The sequence below is a fragment of the Equus quagga genome, chromosome 13 (assembly GCF_021613505.1).
Source record: "Equus quagga isolate Etosha38 chromosome 13, UCLA_HA_Equagga_1.0, whole genome shotgun sequence".
NCBI classification, from domain to species: Eukaryota; Metazoa; Chordata; class Mammalia; order Perissodactyla; family Equidae; genus Equus; species Equus quagga.
In genome coordinates, this window is record NC_060279.1 from 78,535,071 (window position 1) to 78,553,845 (window position 18,775).

General features: G+C 48.7%; 1 protein-coding gene across 3 annotated transcripts in view; it reads left to right on the top strand.

The window, feature by feature from the left end:
* The first annotated feature begins 2,025 nt into the window (after nucleotides 1–2,025).
* Nucleotides 2,026–18,775, top strand: part of BANP (BTG3 associated nuclear protein) — a 118,292-nt gene continuing 101,542 nt past the window's right edge. Inside the window, exons 1-2 of one of the 3 annotated variants that reach the window (XM_046681789.1) lie at nucleotides 2,037–2,141; nucleotides 9,375–9,495. The gene's annotated coding sequence lies outside the window, so the exon portion shown is untranslated. Of the gene's footprint in view, nucleotides 2,142–3,101; nucleotides 3,180–9,374; nucleotides 9,496–18,775 lie in introns of those variants that run through there. The other 2 variants (XM_046681787.1, XM_046681788.1) reach the window with 2 other exon arrangements.

The following is an 18,775-nucleotide window of genomic DNA, read 5'->3' on the forward strand; positions in this document are numbered from 1 at the left end:
CCTGGACCCCTGCCACAGCCTCAAGTGGGGGACCCAAATCCTCTCAGCCCCCCTCCTGCCACCCCCAATTTATTTGCCAGCACTCCAGCCAGAGTGACTTTTGAAAATGCAACTCTGATCATATACACCCTTGCCCCAAACCTTGTAAAGGCTTTCCATTATTTGAGGATCAAGACAAAATTTGTCGCTTGGCCAGTAAAGCCCTGCATAGCCCACATCCCGTCACATCTCACAACCTTCCTCCTCAAAGTTCTGGCACTACTATAGCTGTGTGACCCTGGGTGTTTGGTTAACTTCTCTGAACTTCACGTTCTGCAAAGAATAGAGAGCACAATAAGAGGTGCCTGGCTCAAGGTGTGGTAACTCAACACATAGTAACACGATCATTTCCTGAGTCAGACCCTCGCCAAACTCTACTTCATGGAATCTTCCCAGCATCCCATGAGCTGTGAGTTGGAGCCAGTTTCCCTGCTGGGCAGGAAGGAGCAGGCAAAGCCACAACGGAAAGGGGGCTCAGACGAGGCCTGTGTGACATTTGGAAATGATATGAATGTCACTCTATGTTTATCTGCTTTCTAGTTGGATATTCATGTACTTATGTTAAGACTTCTTGCATAGTTATGTGTAGATTTGGCCATGATTGAGGCAGAGGTGGGGCTTGAAGGCATGGCTCTCTAGAATTTTCCTGTCCCCAGGGTTTTCTCTCAGGATTGTGTGGTCAGCTTCTGCAATCCTTTTCCCCACTGAGTGGACACTAGGTCAAGGTGTTTTGGATTCCATACCCCACTTCTGTCTCTTTCCAGCCATGTGACCTTGCTGAACAATTTTCCCAATATCTTTGGATTGCACATCTCTAAACAGGACAGAGCTCATTGCACTATCAGCATCTTTTCCAGCGTTGATCTGCTTCTTTGGAATTTCTTTAAGGCACTTTTCCTGCAGAAGAATTCAGTCACCGGCCTCTGCAGAACCCCAGGTGTTAATCCTGGAAGAGACCCTAACTCAACAAGGTTGCCCAAGGTCGCACAGCTGGTACTGCCCTCAATCAGGTTTTCATTGCCAGGGAAGGGAAGTAGGCAGGAGACTCTCAGGAAAGCGTTTTCTTTTCCACATGAAAACAGCTCTCTCGTTTTGTTTGGATGATCTTTGTAAACAACTCGGAAAATAGAGGAGAGAACGTATAAAAAAGAAAAATGAAAAGCAATGGTAATCCCAGCAAACAGATAGATAAGCAGGAATAAAGTTTCTGGAAATTGACTACAGTTGCGGAATTTTTTCCTACCAGAACCCACAAACGCACGTTTATGCTATACAAATACAATGTAACCACATTCATATTATGTTTATATTCATGTATAATATAGCTAATACATTACATATATACATATTATATATAACGTATTCATTACATGTAAAATGCATAGACATATAATTTATGTATATTGTTTCCACTCGCGTGCACTCGAGATTGTATATACAGACGCTGGGGAATCCTGAGCGCCAGCAACATTTGGGGGAACTGAGCCAGAGCACGGGACGGACCCAGCAGCCTGGAGCATCTGAACTACAAGTCCCAGCGGCCCACGGCTCGCGTGCGCGGGGTAGGTGACCGGAGTGCGGAGAGACTACAAGTACCGGCGGGCATGGCGCAAACGCAGGGACTACAAGTCACAAGATGCACTGCTCACGGTTCGCGCAGGGCCCTCCGGGATATGTAGTCGTCTGGGGGGGTAGCTAACTCCTATTCATTCAGCCTCAAAGAAAATGCAAATTCTTCCAACGGTCCACCTATGCGGCTTCTCATGGGGCTGTCGAGGAGACTGAGTGCACGATGGGGTAGTAAAAACTGCGCACCGCCCAAACTGTGGCGCAGGAGAACGACGCATGCGCATGATAGGCGGTCGTCGGCGCGGGCGAAGGGCGCGCAGGAGGCTTCGAGGGGCAAGCCCCGCCCCGCGCCCCGCCCCGCCCCGCCCCGCGCCCGGCGCGTCCCACCCGGGGAGCCTGCGCAGACGGGGCGGGGCGGAGGGCCGCGGGGAGGGACTCGTGGCGCCTGCGCAGAGCGGCGGCTTCTCTCGCGAGGACGGACGCCATTATCGCATCTCCCCGACAAACACCACGAGAATTCCGCAGCCCACACGGTAATTGCAGCTCCCGCAGCCGGTCGCGTCTCCACCTCCCCCTTCCCGCGGGGCGAGAGCGAGAGCGAGATCTCCCCTCCTCCCTCCTCCCTGCGCCCTCCTCCGGCCGCCGCGCCCGTCGCCCCCGCCCGCGACGCCTTGCCCGGCCCGCCGGCCGCCCGCCGCCCCCTCGGCCCCCTCAACCCCCGGCCCCGCCGTCCCCTCGGCCCTCTCCGCGCCCTCGGGCCCGGCCTCGCCCCCTCAGCCCCTCCGGACCTGCCCGCGTTCCTGCGTCCCCGCCGGCCCTCGGACCTGTCAGCCCTCCGGGCCAGCCTGGTTCCTGCCGGCCGTCCTCAGCGCCCTCGTCCCCTCAGTCTCCCGCCTCCCGGCCCCGTCCGCCGCCCGGGCTCCGCGTCTTCAGAAGAGGGTGGCGTCCCGGCTGCCAGCCCACTCCCGCAGCCGCGCGGGCGGGGCCGGCTCCCGAGTCCCGCGCAGGACGCCCGCGGCGGGGCGTGGGCCGGGGGCGCCTGGCTGCGCAGCCGGGAGACCAGGAAGGCGCGGGGGCGTCCGCGGGGCCGTGGCCCGTCAGGCCGCCGGGAGCAGCCGGAGCCCCCGCTGGCGGGCGTCCCGACTCCGTGCCGTGTCCGCGGCTGCGTCCCTGCGGAAGGGGCTGTAGTATCTGGCCCTGAGGCGTCTTCCCCCCCGGGCCGCGGAGGAGGCTGCCCGTGCCCCCGTGGGCGCGCGCCGGGCCGGGAGGCGGGTCAGCCTCGGGTCAGAGTCCGAGCGCGGGGCGGGTCGCCTGTCGCAGGCCCCGGCGCCGCGGCCGGCTCCGAAGCGGCCTGGTGACGAGGGGCGTGGGAACGGAAGTCCGGGAGACGGGGCGATAACGGGCTGGGCGGCGGGCCCCGGAGAGCGAGGGCGCGTGACGTCAGAACGCGGGTGGTGTCGCTGACGTCCTGCCGTGGGGACAACCCTGGGGACAGTGTGTGGTGCGCCACCGGCAGCGCCCGTCGCTGTGTCTTCAGCTGCGTTTCCCGTCCGTCCTGCAGTTGAGTGAGGGTGTGTCCCGGGAGGAGGCTTCTGTCGCCGGGGGCTCTGACTTAAGGAGCGCTGCGCTTGGGGGGCGCGTGCTCTCACGGTCCGGGGCTGCGGGGACGTGAGCTCCGCCTGCTGGGTCTGCCATCGGCGTTGCAAAGGAGCGTCCAGCGAGGTGTCCGTGCAGCGCGAGCCGCGGTCCCCGTGCGCCTACGGTCCCTCCCCGGGGACTTTGGTCTCTGTAGTTTGCTCAGGAGGTTCTCCGTAGCCCCAAGTGAGAAGCGGCTGTCTTAGGAATCTTAGGCGTCCCTGACTTTCCGTTGGGACGGGATGGTTTAGCTCTTCCTGTCGCATCGCGCTCCCTTATCCCGACGTCACTAAGTTCGGTTAACTCGGTTGTCATCGCTGTGCGAGTGCTGCTCGCTTCGCAGCCCGGGACGCCTTTCCCTTCTTCACAGGCGCTGCTTCTCTGTTGTTGGTAACGGTCTTGCGTTTCCTGCCCCCATCGGCTCCCTACGTTGTTTTGCATTCTCGAGGATGGTGTCGGGTCCCGCCGCCCCGTCCTCTCTCTCCAGGCTGGATTGATTGTCCTGATACTTTCCCTTCTTAGACGTCTGCGTTGTTCAGGACTCCATGTCTCAATCTTGGCTTTCTTCATCGTTTCAATGAGACCCTTCTGCCAAGTAGCCTTCTTCTTTTTGGGTGACTCCTTAGGGTCCTCTTTGGTTTCAGGACATTCCCAGAGTGTCAGAGGATGGGGAGTGCATTGCAAATGCTCTTTGACTCGGGGCTCGTCCTTCAGCCCTGGGGAATTCTCTCGTATCATTTATTTGAGAATTTCTCCCACTTTGCTTTTACTCTTCTCACTTTGGAGTTCCTGTTAGTTTGGCAGTGGACATCGTGGGTTGACCCCGCAGATTCCTTGTCTTGATCTTCTTCCTGTTGACCCCGAGTCTCTTGTCTTTATCTTCTTCCTGTGTCATTTTATTCTCATTTCTGGGAGAGGGCGTCAATTTATCTTCCAATCCTATTTTAAGGTTTTTATTTCTACAATCGAAATTTTAATTTCCAAGAGCTTATTGTTTTTTTTTTTTTGTAGAAACACTGTTTTGTGAATACACCCATTGTCTCCTTGACTCTGAGGATACTAATAAGGATTTTCTTCAGTTCTCGTTCTCTGATTTCTGGTTTCCTCTAGTGTCACTGTTGTTTTCTTTTTGAAAATAGTGGTTTCTTGCTTTGTATAGCAGGTACTCCTCAAATATTCCTTTTTTTTTTTTTCTGAGGAAGATTAGCCTTGAGCTAACATCCATGCCCATCTTCCCCTACTTTATATGTGGGACGCCTGCCACAGCATGGGGTGCCAACCGTTGCCGTGTCCACACCCAGCATCTGAATCGGCCAGCCCTGGGTTGCCGAAGTGGAACGTGCGCACTTAACCGCTGCGCCACCGGGCCAGCCCCTAGGCAAGAGGAAGTGGGCAGAGAGCTCTGAGTCTGGGGCTGCTTTTGAAAATGTGTGGGTTTCCCTTCGGGTGATTGGGAGCTTTACTGTGCTGGGGCCTCAAATGCCACATCGCAGAGAGATTTTCTCTGGGCCTTTCAACCTAAGGAAGACCCTTTTGGTTGGGGGCTGCTCCACTTGGTCTAGGAAGGGCCCTCGTACAGCTCTTCTGTCCTGATGACTTCCCTGTGCAGGCTCGGCCCTCGCCCTCTGCTGAGGGTTCCTGTCTGCTCAGGCTTAGAGCCCTCCTTTAGGTGCACCCACTCCTCTGTGCTCCAGGTTGCTGTTTCCTTTGCTCTCCTTAGAGCCTCTTAGTCTGCTAGAAATTTGTGAAAGCTCTCGCCTGCTGTCTTGTTTCCTTTCTTGTGGGTTTATTATATGCTATTAAAAATCATTTTAATGGGATGAGTGGCGATCACCTGTGTGGCCTGTCGCTCACTGTGAGCAAGAATTCCGGAGCCCGTTCTCATCATTCTGCTGTCCTGCCTCCCGGTGGCCTTGGTGATGGACGCCCACCATCAGTGGGACAGACGGCCAGATCATCATCCCCTGGCCATCTCCACATTGCAATGTGGGCTGATGGCGTGCGTTCCTGCTCGAGGTTCTTCTGGCTCCACAGCCTGGAGGGGCGCCAGGCTCAGCTGGGGAAGGCCAACCATGGACACGTGTTGTAGTGAAGATTTTGATTGCAGTACGAAGATAGCAGCTCAGAGTGCCGAAGTTTAAGGAATGCCTCTAGTTAAGCAGTGATTACTGTATTTGAAGTGTAGTCTTGATGTGTTTTAGTCGACTGTTCTTTGAAAATTGTGCACAGTGAAATGGGTGAGCTGCGTTTGCCAGGGCTTTGCTGGTAAAGTGGTCCATGGACATCGTCATTGCCATCACTGGGTGTTTGAGAGAAATGCAGACTCTCAGGCTCTCAGACGTATAGAATCAGAATCTGCAGCTTTGTAAACTTTTAATTTTGTAGTAATTTTGGACTTACAGAAAAGTTGCAAAAATAGTTCGGAGAGTTTCCCTATTTCCTTCATCCACTTCCTTTAATGCTGACATGTTACATAATCAAATGTCCTTATAAAAATCAAAAAGGTAACGTTGGCACAGATCTGTTAACTAAATTACAGACCTCTTTGAACTCATCAGTTTTCCACTAACGTCATTTTTCTGTTTCAGGATCTAATCCAGGATCACACTCTATTTAGTTGTTGTGTTTCCTTAAGTCTCCTCCAATCTGTGATATTTGCATAGCCCCAAACTATCTCCCCCAAGATATTTATAAATTACAAAGGGAAAAATAGTAGCTGCTCCCTGGAAAACCCGGCCGATAGCACCTTGACATCACCGGTAATAAGACAGATCACGTCATGAACTCTGATATGATGCGCTGAGACAAAAATGTGTCCCTGTAGTCTAATCATGAGAAAACCCAAATTCAGGGACATTCACCAAAATCCTGACCACTGTTCCCCAAAAGTGTCCAGGTCTTGAAAGACAAGGAGAGACTCAGAATTTGTATTTAAAAAGATTGCCGGGTGCAGCATATGCACTTTGATACTGAAGAAATACTTCCTGTGCTAGATGGTCGCCAAGGAAATAAGAGATAAAGAACCACCAGCTTGTTTTGTGGTTGGTAAGTGGGTGTTTCAGGCACAGGTTCTGGATGAGTTTGCGTTAGTGGTTTATTGATAACACCTGTTATAGCTTATTAGTTTTCCTTATGATCTGCGTCTACACTGTATAAATCCTGAAAGCTTTAGCTGTACAGTTAGGAATATTACATGACAGTGCAAGACTAACTTTAAACGTCTATGCAGCCGTACCACTTTAGCTTTTTAACTCTGGAAACAATAAACATTTTCTCATTTTAAGGAGAAGACTTCTTGGGGAAAACACACATTAAGGGTCTCAGTGAGAATGTGTCAGGTAAATACAAAGTCTTCCCTGGACCAGAAGTAAAGAAAGGTCATTCTTGGATTCTCTGACTTCACATATATGATGGTCACAAGAAAATCACATACTGAATTGTTCACTGGAAGTGCTCTGATCCATTCTGGAATGTTCACCTTTGGGAGGTGAGGAGATTTAGGGAATTTGAGAGCAAGTATTGAGTGGGAGCACATGCTACGCTTGTTTTCTTGTTGGTGGACAGTACCTGGAGCTTATTTAGCTCATCACAGAAGAATCGAGTCATGGATAGCAGTCACCCCTGCCTTTCAGAGTAGCGTAAAAATACTTAACCCTTAGGTTTCCATGTTGTGTGGGTTCCGAAACCAGTTAAAAATGAGCGCTTTAGCTAATCATCTCATTTTGTGCCCTCTACCTTGCCTTTGGCTCTGTCCATTTGCTGGCCTGCCTCGTCGGAAGAGAGGGTGTCTGTCCTCAGTTCTAGAGGGCAGGGAGCAGGAGGGCTGCTCAGCCCCTCATCTCATCCGCCCAGTGCAGTGGTGAGCTGTGGCGTCCTCATCGTAGTGCTCCAGAGTAAGCCTCTAAGAGGAAGCGGGACTTGGAATCCGCCCCCGGAGCCTCCCATTGAACTAAAATGTGATGGAAACATTCACTTCTTAAGCCACAATTAACATGCCCCAAGCATTGTGAAGTCACAGGAAATTGATTCCCATTTTGAGTTAACGTCTCTCTATCTTTCAGGGCTTCTCAAAGTCAAAAACTGTCCAATTTGATTAAATGTTTTGGACCATCTACCTCCATGGTGGGGTGGATGGTAAGATTCGCTTTGTCCCTGTAAGGAGCCTCACATTGGGGAGGGGGAATGGTGGTGTGAGTGATGGGGTTCCCCAGACAGGTAACCCACAAGGTCCCATTGCTTACAGCGCATAGGCAATGGAAGAATAAAATCCACCAGGAAAGGCCAGAGAAGATGAGATGAGAGTGGGTCAATTAAATCTCTGAAAAAGCAGATGGCACAGTTGAAAGCCTGTGGAAATTGACTTCCACTTTCTTACCCTAAGTTGTTTTGTATTAGCCCTTAAAATAGTTGAGCTTAAGTAAGGCCCTGAAAGTGAAAGTGAGTCGCAGAATGGCCTGGGCAGGGATGGAGGCCTGGCTGGGTGGCGAGAATGCCGGCAGGAAACCTGGGACGTCATTGAGCCAATGAGGCGGGGCCCTCAGTGACTGTGGGTGGACCTCTGTACTGACAAACCTCTTAGTAATAAAGATTTACATTCTGTGCTTCAAAAAATTCTGTTGAGCCAATGAGGCGGGGCCCTCAGTGACTGTGGGTGGACCTCTGTACTGACAAACCTCTTAGTAATAAAGATTTACATTCTGTGCTTCAAAGAATTCTGTTTGTGTCTCTAGTGATTTTTCCTTTTTCCTCAAGGTGGGGAATCTTCAAATGACTTGAAGCAAAACTTAACCTTTCTGAACTAGAAATGGGTTTGGATAAAACTGGCAGTGAAAACTTGCTATGTGTGCTGCTGGCATTTCCTTGTTGGTGTGAACTACACGTCTCCTGAATGTGGCAGGGAGCACAGGCGTGTTACTCTTACTAGACATGACAGGGAAGGACTCAGGCTTCGGTTCCTGCTGCCACCTTGAAGTGCAGCCCTACAGTCCCTTTGGTAGGTAGATAGCCAGGACTGACCGGTCTGCTGCCACGCCATCCTGCTGTGAAGTCTCCTCGGTGCGAGCCGGGGATCGGCCTCGGGAGCAAAGTGCTGCATTTTATGCCCAGAACTCTTCCCTGCAGATGCCAAGCAATTCGCACCCCACGTGTTTTTAGACTGAATATGATGGAGAACTCTAGGTGTCCTCTTTATCAGCTAAAAGTTGCTGCAGCTGTCAGTAGGCAAACAATTTGCAATTAATTGGCCCTCTGGTTTTCAAATTAAACATTTTATGGATTTTTAAGATTTGTGGGGTTCGACTAATTTCACATTTTCTGCCAAGTGAGAGTTTAATATTTATTATGTTATTTTAAATTTGTATAATTTAAATTTGTATAATTCAAGTTTGTATAAAAACAATCATGCTATGTTAGGGAGGAGAAATGAAGCTGAGGGATGCAATAAGATGAAAGCAAACATATACTGCATGGGGCTCCCTCCACGCATAGCTGGTAATAAAAATTCAGTCTGACTTGCTTCGGGGGTTCTCCTGGGGATCGTTCAAGAGCTCGGTACGCCTGCTTTGCCTCAGTGGGATTTCTGTGGATCCGCTATAATCTGAAACAGCACTCGCTCCTTACAGCTAACAGTAGAGCAAGAAGAGCCACCCAGACCTGGTGGCAACTGAAGGGTGCTGCAATAGCGCAGGCGCCTCCCGGAGGTCAAGGTTACTGTTCTTCAGTGATGGTTCCCAATTGTTTTATCCCTCAATCTCAAGGCACTTTTCAAGATTCTAACGATGCCATGGATGTCATTAAACAGTAGGGCAGAAGTCAACAAACCTTTTCTGTAAAGGGCTAGACAAATGAATATTTTTGGCTTTGGGGTCTCTGTCACAACCGCTCAGCTCTGCCCTAGGAGAGAGGAAGCCGGCATGGGCATGGCTGCGTTCCAATAAAACTTACCTGCGAAAGATGACAGCTGGCCAGATTTGGCCCTCAGGCCATAGTTTGAATCCCCAGGCTCTGGACTAAGGTTCTAATGCAAGTTGGAGAAAGAAGTCAAGGTTGGGAGTTGAGCAGCAGTAAGATCTTGGTAAGGAGCACTTCAGCTGCTGCCAAGCACTGTTCAGAGTGCTGTCCTCGTTTTACAGATCGCTCTGACCGTCTCCTCCAGCGCCCGTGGTCTTCACTGCTGACTTCGAGAGTTTGGGGCCATCTGGAGGAATCCACTGAAACATCTCAGTTATCTGGTGAAGGCACTGAGAGTTATAGGTCAGAAACTTTTAGTTTATTTTGGGACAATCTACTTGTGAAGGAAATGTCAGTGGCAGCCTATCAGAAGTATAATTAGCGTTGACAAAGTCCCCTCCCAATGAGAATGCTTCTCTCCATCCTCACTGCCTTTCTTTGGAGAAAAACCCTCAACGTCTCTTTATAGGAATTGGGTTTTTTCAGTTGCAAGAGTAGTACAAAGAAGTATGGTATGGTCTCCTAGATTTCAGATGTTAATATTTTATATTTGCTGTATCCTCTCTAAAACTGTGTATGAATTTGTGTGTATATATAAGGTTTTTTTTCCCTGAACCGTTTTAAGATATGATGTTCATTTACCCTTAAATACTTAAGTGGCTATTTCCTACAAACAAGGACATTTTACATATAACAAGGACATTGTATAACCACAGTACAATTATCAAAATTAGGAATTTATCATTGATGCAGCTCTATCATCTAAACAAAAGATCTAATTCAGATTTTACTAAATATGCCAATAATGTCTTTTATTGCAAGAGAAAAAGGGGACTCCTTTATGAACTTTGATGGATATATTTTTCTGCAAGAATATTTATCCTGACCTACATAATCATAAATTAGGCACCATATTCCTTACAAACTACAAATTTAGTGAAATCAAAAGTCTGCAAATTTATGGTTGACAGAAATCACTTTGAATAACCATTTCCTTCTGCCATTCTGTTTGCGAGAGGCGTGGGAAAGACTGTTTCAGTAAAGTTCAGAGGCAAATGCCCAGCTGTTTTTAAAGTCTACCTAGATCATTAGTTGCAAGTGTAAATGCAGTGGGATTAGAATGTGCTAGAATCGTGGGTCAGAAATGAGTATGACCTGACATGGTGTCATTTGCTAGATTTCTTATAAAAAAACAAAAAAGGTTAAATGATCTAAGTTTCCTCTCTAGTATACACAATCCTGTTGGGCTATGGTAAGGGTTATTTTCCAGGGGTTTCTGCTAGACCCATTTATTTATCAAAGTAGTCTAAATATTTTGGGTTACTGAATTAAAATTTGTCCACCCTGAAAGTCAGGTTGTTATTGGACTAAGATGAAAAAAACGTTTCTGAGATGAAGGTAAATGTATGAAACATATTTCTTTAGTCAAAGTAAATTGTTTTAGTGTAGCAAATAGATTTTCTTAAAATTTAAAAATAAGTTCAATTTGGATTAATTTAGAGTGTAGCCAACAGCTCCTTGCCCCTACATGGCTGTCACTGTCTAAGTTTGTGCCTGGAGCTCTGGTTTCCTTGGCACACCCTGTCTTGTTCCCCCACTGTGGTCTTGATCAGAGCTCTGCACTGCATCTAGCAGCTCTTCAGACGTTTCTGTGTCAGGCTTAAAATCCTTTCCAAACAAGGCGTCTCAGAGCTTGGCTGCTAGTAGAGTTGTCTATGTTGTGTGGGCTGGTGGTGAAAGGAGAGAGTTTGGGCCAGAGACCCCAGACCACTATGTCCTGCCTGCTTGGCTTTGGGCAGACTATTCAGTGTCCCCTCAGAGTGAAGGGCAACTGTCACCCTGCATTCCGGGGCGGAGCGGGGCGCAGATCTGAGCATGTGTGTTCACTAGCTTCTGACTTTATGCTTTTTAACTCGCTGCAGACCTTGGCCGACGAGCAACTTGCAATTCAGGAGTTCTCATCAGATTTCAGACAGGCTTCCTGGTATTCTTCAGCATTTATTGGAGGGCGTTCTAGTTTGATTAAGACACTTGACTATTAACGTGGCTTTTAAAAAGTTAAAATATCTTTTATAGATATGCTTTCCATGGACATTTTGATTGCATGACCTCTCTGTCAGTCTTAGATCTGATCCAGTAACTTTTGCATTCCAAGTGCAGTTTCTAATCTCTTGGTTATTGTTTTCCATGACTAAGTTTTGATTACACATAGAGAACTATGATCTTGAGTAAAATGGGCCAAGACATCCTATCTAGTACCAAGACCATAAGCTTGGATCCTTGGCCTGCACAATGATGGTGGCACAGGCTGTGTCTGCCACCAGCCAGCTCACGGGGGTCAGCCAGCATCTTCAGCAAGACCTTAGCAGGCCTGCTTAGACTTCTGTTTTCTGTTCTAGCTCATTTTAACTGGTTCCCCTTGTTTATCGGCCCTGTCTCTGAGAGGTGCGCTTGCCTGACATCTGTTGTGTGGGTCAGAAACCTCTGGGATGATCCCTGCATCTGCCATCTGTCATTGTTACTTGTCTCATGACTGCTCAATTGGGAGTTAATTTTCTTTTGTTTTTATGTTGCCTGGTTAGGATTGCAAATTCCCGTAACATTTTGGCACATGCTAGTTGTTTTGTTTGGTTTCTGTGACGTTGTGAGGTGGAAAAAGGAGATTAGGACCATCCTCCTGGACTGCTGTCCACCCTCCTCCGCAAGCTTTGCAGTCCTGGGAATAAACAGGAGGGGCAGAAGGGTGATTAAAGGATTTCAGTTTCTGGAGGGAGCTGGAAGACAGATGGGTATGCAGACCCAAACTCCGGGGGAGGAAAAGAGAACAGGAGAGAACACACGGGGGTGGAGAACACGGGGGCTAGTTAACACAAAACGAGTTACGGGGGAGCGCGCTCTGCTGCCTCCCCACCCCCACTCCCTTTTCTTCACTGCTCTCTGGTCTCATATTCTCTTGATAAATATTCGTGATGCCTGTTTCAGATGAGGGGAGTGTTAGGGATATAAAATGGGGACACACCTACATCACAGGTTTGAAGATTAAATGAGATGATGCTTAATATAGTGCTTAGGAGTCAGTAAATGGTAACTATGGTAATTGTTATCATCATCAACTTTGCCTGTTCTTTTAATCTTTGTCAACCTCACGTGATGCTGATTTAAATTTGCACACAGTCAGAATTTTGTCTGTAATAAACTTACATCATAGAATCTTAGAAATTTAGAACTGGACAGAAGCTTAGAGGTGTTTAAATTAGTTCAACCTGCTAATTAAAAGCTTGGCCATGGTTGTAAAGTAAACACTTGTTGTAAGGGCAAGGCCCCCCGACAGCTGTGTGCTCCTCCTATGAGGACTCTGCCAGCACAGCGTGCGAGCCCACGCTCTGTGTGGGACCCCGCAGACCCCTCCCCGCAGCTGTCCTGGATAGCCGCTAGGTTTCAGACACCCTCTTGTTCTCTCCAGGGAAGCGCCTCTTCTCTCACGCTTTTTATTGTAAATTGTGATAGATTCTGTTACTATACAGTGTTGTAATTTTGTGTATTATTTGTTTTTCAGTGATACTTTATTGAGAATTTTAAATTCTATTAGATGGTTTTAGACAATTTGCACTATTGAGTATGAATTCTTAGAATCTTAGGGCCAAGATTTCTTATTCGCACATATGTCAGTGGGAAAATGACTTGAAAAAGTTTTAATTTTACCTTCAGTATCTGAGTGTAAAATGAGCTATAGTTAGATTTAGGTATATAATCATCAAAATCAAGATAATGTCTCTTTGAAACATAGCTTTCTTCTGTAGAGGTACAAAAATGACCTCTGTCATCTAATTCCTTTTCACGTCTCTGAACGTTTTCCGTTTGAACTGTAAAAAATAGAAGCACAAGCGCAGGGCAGGGTAGCCGAGGGCCAGGGGTGGTTTCCAAGTATTTAATGCTTTTTTGACTTTTTCTAACGAGAAGATGATTAGAACCAAAATCTCGGCTGCTCTTGCAGCTGGAGTGAAAGCGGGGTCAGGCCAGGGACTCAACGTGCTAGTTTCAGGATTATTTGTGCTTGCAGGAGCATTGGAACCTCGAGGGCATGCCTTTATTCACTCAGCAAGCGCTCATGGACGGTCCTGTGTCCACTGGGGACCAGCGCATAGAGCAGTGGTTTTTACATTAAGGTGCAGTCGACTTTCAGCCACTGGGGGAGCTGTCACAGCCCCAGAGCAGCCATAGCCAGTATGCAGACAGCTGGGCGTGGCTGTGTTCCAATAAAACCTTCTTTGTGGACACTGAAAGTGGAGTTTCCTAGATTTTCACGTCACAGCATATTGTTGTTCTTCTGATTTGGCTCATAGGCTGTACAAAAACAGGTCGGGGGCTGGATTTGGCCCATGGGGCCATAGTGGCCTAGAATACATTTGTCGAGTGAATGAATAAAATGAGGTCATATATAACGTGGCAGGGCAGTGCCAGGTGGAGAAAGGCTTGACACGTGAATCGAGGAGTTTAGACGTGTTGTGAGCAGAGGGGGCTTTGGAAGGTGCTGGGCTGGGCTCTGGGAGGATGAGCCCTCTTCAGCAGTATATACTCTGTACACTCTGGAATTTATCTACAGGATGGGTGAGGAGCATTGGCTTCCTGCCTCAACCATGTGTGGCTTTGGGAGAGACGAAGGGGCCACCCTGCCTGCCAGATCAGTGGACTCCACTTTAGGGTGTGTCACAGAGAGATGACGCCTACCACGTCCTTGGGGCTGGAGGCAGGGGCTCGGTAAGAGGCCAGTTCATAGGTGACGAGGCACCTAGCAGACCAGGTGCAGTGGGAGACAGGAGGAAGAGCAAGTGTTTCTTGGAGGAGCTGGGAGATTGGTGGTATCTCCTTGAGCAGTGTTCTTAGGGAAAAGGAATTAATAGGGACATGAGATGAGTCCAGCTTTGGAAGTGCTGGAGTGGGCTTTCTTGTCACGTGGCCATAGGGTGGTTTGAAACACTGGCCTAGAGAAAGCGTTGGTGAGAGGTCAAGGCGGCGGACAGAGACTTGGGGGGATGCACGCTGCCCTCCCATTGTGCTCTGTGTCCCTGGAGCACAGAAGGTGCCCGCACGGTGTCCGTCAGTTCTCCCTGTGGCTGGAGCAGCCCGCCTGAGGCGGAGCCGGGTGGATGAACTCTGTCTGCAAGGGAGGAGCTTTCGAAGGAGGGCAGAGGTCCTGGGTCAGCCCTGGAGGAAGGCACAGCAGGGCGGGCTGAGTGAAGAAGGCCGGTGTCCAAAGGCCCTGAGAGGTTGTTTACCGGGCTCATGTCTGGTCCCTTGGAGAAGAGGTGCAGTCTGCTGGCAAGTTTGGAAACCAGAGTTTTGGTTTGAGATTCAGAAGGGAGTGGGAAGAGACAATGTTTGTGGACGGGCTGGGGTCAAGATTCCAGAACGTGCTCTAGGAGTTTGACACAGGAGGATTGTGATGGTAGCTGGTGGGTGGCACAGTGAAATGGAGGGTTTTATTATCTTTGTTTTTCCTAAAAATTGACTGATTTTAAACCCTTTTGTTTTAGACTGATTTGAGATTTACAGATACGTGGTGGAGATTGTACAGGTTGTTCTCGTGTCCCCGCACCCAGTTTCCTCCACTGTAGACAACGTACCTCACCAGGACCGGGGCTGGTGGCTGCCAGCCTGGAGCTCTCCACGCTCTGCTCCACTGTCCGCAGGAGCAGGTCTTACTAAATCAGTGGGTCTGTGCCCCCGCCTCCTAACTTCTCTCCTAGAGAAGTTGCTAGAAGAGTACAATGGATATTGTTGACCTTAAACACATAGCCAGTTGTTTCTCCAGCGAAAATGGGTTTTTTCAAGATCAACAAAGAAGTGCGTTTCAGGGTCTTCAGCCATGGTGAGCTTCAGGCAAGTTCTGAGCAGGAGGGGAGGGGAAACCTTGCCAGAGGGAGGGGGAAGTTCGGGCTTGTAAACGCAGAGTCCGTTGGAGGGATTGAGAGTGATGTGGAGTAGCTCGTCATTGGCTGAGTTGCCGTGGTCTCTTGTTGGCGGAGCTCTTGGTCGAGAAGAGGAAGTCTTTCTTCTTCCTTTTGGGCTCAGCTATTGACATGGGGTGTGAGAGCGCCCTCTTTTGGCCTCTCGACTCTGTTTTAATGATGTTTCTCTTGATTAATTTTCACAGTATATAGGTGTGTATCCTTCCTCTAAATTCATGAAGGGTTAACATTTTGCCACATTGCTTTATCCATGTTTTTATTTTATTTTTTGGGGGGAGGAAGATTGGCCCTGAGCTAACGTCTCTTGCCATTCTTCCTCCTTTTGCTCGAGGAGGAGTGTTGCTGAGCTAATATCTGTGGCAATCCTCCTCTATTTTGTGTGTGGCCCACCTCCACAGCATGGCTTGATAAGCAGTGCATAGGTCTGTGCCCAGGATCTGAACCCATGAACCTTGGGCCACCGAAGTGGAGCACATGAACTTAACCACTATGCCACTGGACTGGCCCCTTTTCTTTCTGCTTTTGAAAGTAAGTTGCAGACCTTATTTCACCACTAAATGTTTATGCACTCATGTCCGGGGAGCAAGGACATTCTTTTACATAACCACACCTAAGAAAATGAGCAGTAATCCAGAGTCACTAAAGAGACTGTCCGTATTTAAATTTCCCCTGAAATTGTTTTATGGCTGACCACCCCGCAGACCTCACTGTAGCTGGCAGGGCGCCTCAGTCTCTGTGCATCGGGAGCAGGCCTCTGCTCGTTTGTGTTGCGCCATGGGCTTTTCAAGAGCCCCGGCCAGTAGACCTGCGCCTCTGACCCCTTGCTCCTGCCTCTGTGCCCTATGACGGCCTTGGATCTCTGCCGGTTCTGGGCAGCCTTCCTTGAGCCGGAGCTGGGGAACTGCCGCAGTCTGCATTCCCCTAGCGCCTGGTCCTAGCCCTGGCTGAGCAGCAGATCTCAAGTAGATCCCAAGTGTCACTTCTTTGACGTACTCACTACATCAGTAAGCATGTGAAGGGCAGGGTTGTGCTCTCCTCCCTTGCGGTGCACGTTCAGCACAGTGCCCAGTGGCAGAGAATGTATGAATGAAGGCGGTAAGGTCACTTAGTAGTAATTGTATAGAAGAGTTTGCAGAGACTCGTTTAAGTTTCGCGGAGAACTGTGAGGTAAGCTTAAGGTATTTAAGCCTACGGTCAGTTGTACATGACTGCTCCTGCAGCTTTGCAGGTGTAGTATTTTATGTTTTCAGAATAAGTACTTTACGATGTAAGCAATTTAGTAGCTACCAGGGAGGAATTAAAATGGGTGTTATATATGTAAAAACCAAAAAGTTTCATTGCAGGATAGATGCAAGCTTCTGCAGTGTATTCACATTTATCTTTGGCAGTTGGTAAATCAAGTAAAGGTTGCTTTTAATTGCATTTGTGGTTGACGTTTCATAGCAGAAGTTATCTGAAATTCACTTTAACATGCATATGGGTCTCGTGCTTTCTTTCTAGAGACATAATACCTGAAAGCAGTGGTTGACAGTGTGGCCCACAGAACCCCAGGTGTGTCCTTGAGACCTTCCAGGGGATGTGTGCGGTCAAACAGTTTTCATGATGATGGTCAGGGGTCATTTGCCTCTTCTGCATGCCGACGTCTGCACTGACGGTCAGTGGTGGGAAAGCCGCTGTTCTCTGACATGGGGGGGGCGGGGGGGTGGGCGGAGTGCACAAGGCCCCAGCTGCAGCTGTCATTGTATTCTTCACTGCCAAGCAACGAAAAAGGAGCCATTTTCACCAAGAATGTCCTGAGGAAGCAGTAAAAATCACTCATTTTATTGAATCTCAACCCTTGAGTACACGTCTAATGTCCGTGTGACAAAACAACGTGTGTGGAGAGCACTTCTGGTGGTTTCGGAGCTGGAGCGTTGCCTCCAGGACACGCCCTTCTGCAGTCATTTGAGTTGCTGGCTGAACTGGATGCTTTTTCATGGAATACCGTGAAAGAATAATTGACAAACTACAATATTTCTTACTAAATGAACAAGATTAGCCTGTCACTTGAAGGAAAGCAACTAGCACTATTGCCAGGAATAAAATTTGAGCTTGCAGGTGAAATTGGAATTTCGGAAAGCTCGTGTCTGCCACCATGAGCCTGACAGCTCCTTAATACTTGAAGACTTTTCTGCTGAGATCAGTGTTGATGTTAACGAATGTGATGCTTTTGATCATATATAATAAACAGCATTTGGAAGATCTGCACAACTCAGTGAAGCAGTGTATTCCAAATGACCCATGTGCGAAGTTACAAAATCACACCTGGGTGGAAGATCCAGTTGAAGCACAGGACAGGGCAGTGGGTTTTAAAGTCATAAAGTACAGAAAGTTCACCGATATGGCTTCAGATCCCGCACTGCAGCAAGCCTTTGGGGAGAAATAAACGGCGTGTGGAGTTTGGCGTTGCGTTGGAGAGGAGAGTCCGCAGGCGCCTGAAAAGGCTCTGCAGGTGCCCTTCCCCTCCCAGCCGCGCTGCCGTGTGCGCCGAGCTTTCCCACGCGCCAGCCAGAGCCCCAGTCGCAGCGGACTGGAAGCCGGTGCAGATGAAGACTCCGGTTGTTTTCCATTAAGTCTGACGTTAAAGAGATTTGTGAAAATGCCAAACTATGTCCCTCTTCTTGTAAAGATTTTGCTGCTGCTGCTGTTTGGGGAACTATAGTTATCTTTCATGAAAAATGTTTTGGATGTTAATATGTAATGTGTTAATTTTTATAATTTTTAAGTGAATAAAGAAATACTCAAACATTCGTGTTCTAACTTCAAATGTGATAACCAGTGAGAGATAGATCTGTACAGGCACACGCTCTGGGGCCTCACTGACGTTAGGATGATAAAGGGGATCCCGAGACGCTGATCTGTGAGCCCGGGCTCTGGGTGCTGTGGGATCGGCTTCTGCCAGCCTCTTCTCTTTCCTGCACTTGTGGTCTATATTTGAGGAGGTTCATGGGTTTGAAAAGCATGACGAACAGTGGCAAATTTAATCAAACATGTTAACCATGAGGGAAAGGACCTGCCGTCAGAGGCTAGTTTGACCTTCTTTTCCTAATTTTAAACGTAAATGTGGGGGGCTGTGTTGAAGAAGAAGCAGTGTGGCCTGGGTTGTCCTGGGAATGAGTCGAAAGCACAGGAGGAAGCCCCCTCGCTTCTCCCAGTTCCCAGTTTAGTGCCTGACCAGCCATGTGCAGTCAGATTTTCTCTCTTCCTCATTTCATTCTTTGCCTGTTCCCATTTACACCTCCCATCTCACGCTGATTCAGGGGGAAAGATAAGTAAGCCAGTCTTTTCCGCATATCTCAGTTTAGTGTACATTGGTTCCTTTGTTTACTTCAACTGGCTGTTAACTACTTATTTTATTACTACACTTAGATCCAAAAGGATTGAGTGATCTCTGGTTTCTTGGTGGTTTCCCTGTTTCTGGAGGCAGCTTTTTAACTAGGCGCTACATAGCCCCTTCCTTAAATGGGAGTGGAAATTACTGTGATTTTCCTGGGTTGTGGACTGGACATTCCTCCTCAGGTAGACCCCGAGCCTCCACCTGGAGCGGTGGTGGATGAAGGGCTGGGATGAGGAGG